Source organism: Eleutherodactylus coqui, chromosome 6 (assembly GCF_035609145.1).
Source record: "Eleutherodactylus coqui strain aEleCoq1 chromosome 6, aEleCoq1.hap1, whole genome shotgun sequence".
In the NCBI taxonomy this organism is placed as follows: domain Eukaryota; kingdom Metazoa; phylum Chordata; class Amphibia; order Anura; family Eleutherodactylidae; genus Eleutherodactylus; species Eleutherodactylus coqui.
This window is the reverse complement of record NC_089842.1, coordinates 171,251,568-171,253,100: the sequence shown is the minus strand read 5'-3', so window position 1 is coordinate 171,253,100 and position 1,533 is coordinate 171,251,568.

Sequence of the window (1,533 nt, the reverse complement as noted above, 5' to 3'; positions counted from 1 at the left end):
TCACAGTGTTCAGTGACAAGGGGCCTCGCTGCGGGGAGTAAAGAATCCCCTGCCACAGCTGTCACAGCTGTGGCAGAGGATTTCTTCATCTCCACGGGCAGTCCCCTTGTCACTGAACACTGTGACAGCACTGTCACAGTGTTCAGTGACAAGGGGACTCTCCATGGGGAGAAAAGAATCCCCTGCCACAGCTGTGACATTTGTGGCGGAGGATCATAATGTTCTCCCATTGCGCTTCTGCAATCCCATTGAAAGCAATGGGCTGTTGGCAAGCCCTACAGGGATTTTCAGGGAAGAACTTTGAAAATAAGCCCTTCCATGAAAATCATCCCTAGAATGTGTTAAAAATAAAAAGAATATATACTCACCTCTCCTCAGCTGCCGGGGCTCAGGCGCATCCAGCCGTGTCTTCTCTTTGCACTGCTCTGAATCTCTTTCAGCAGGCAGGGATTTAAAATCCCCGTCTGCTGAAATGGCTGTATTTGATTGGCTGAGCGCTCAGTCAATCACAGGTAGCACTTAACCATTTTTTGAATGACAGCTGAGTGCTGCCTGTGATTGGTCACAGCACTCAGCCATTCACAGGCTGCTCTTAGCCATTAATTGAATTCAATGAATGGCCACAAAATGAAGTCCACATGTCATTATTATTGCTCTATGAATGCTATAATAGCAAAATCCAAAGCAGTTTGGTGCAATTGCAATTTTTTCAATTTCATTCCACTTAAAGGGGTATTCCCGTTAGAACAAGTTATCCCCTATCTGCGGGAGACAGGATAATCACATACTTGCTGGGTTTCAGACCGCTGGGCCCCCACTGATCCCGAGAACGGGGTCTGGTCAAGCACTCAGCAATCTCTGGTGCTCTCATTGAAATAAATGCAGCAGCAGCGCAGCTGTGCGACCTTCTCCGTTAATTTGGGAACCTGTTTTTGGTAATGGTAGGGATCTCGTGGATACAGGGATAATTGATTGTTCAAACTAGAATATCCCTTAAGAATTTAATGGTACCATTAAAAAATAGAACTGAGCCCACAAAAACAACTTTCATATAGCTGTGTTTAAGGGGAAAAAAATATGGCACTTAAAAGGCAGAAATGAAAAAAAAAACAAGAGTAAAATTTTTTTTTAAATGGCTGGTCATTCAAGGGTTAATGAAATAAACGCTTTCATTTTATAATCTCAAATATATATGAGTCTTCAATGAATTTGAATATAGGCCAAATATAACAATAGCAAATAGTCTTGTGGCTAGACCATTTCCAATAAAGTAGAAAAATGTGATAACTATATTGGTATTCCAAGCAGGCTCATATTTGCCACATGGTGCTACTGACAGCAGAAAGGAAATTTTTTTTTTCTCAACTCTCTCCTCTGCATCTCGCAGGACATGCTAGTAAATCTGATGCCTTTATAGGGGAGGATGGAAGGGACGGGGGCATTAACTGCAAAAGAAAAAGAAAAGCCTGAAATGTCCTCCTTTTCTTCTCCAAGAGGTGTCTAAACCGCCAACTGTCACTTCCTTCTTCAAGC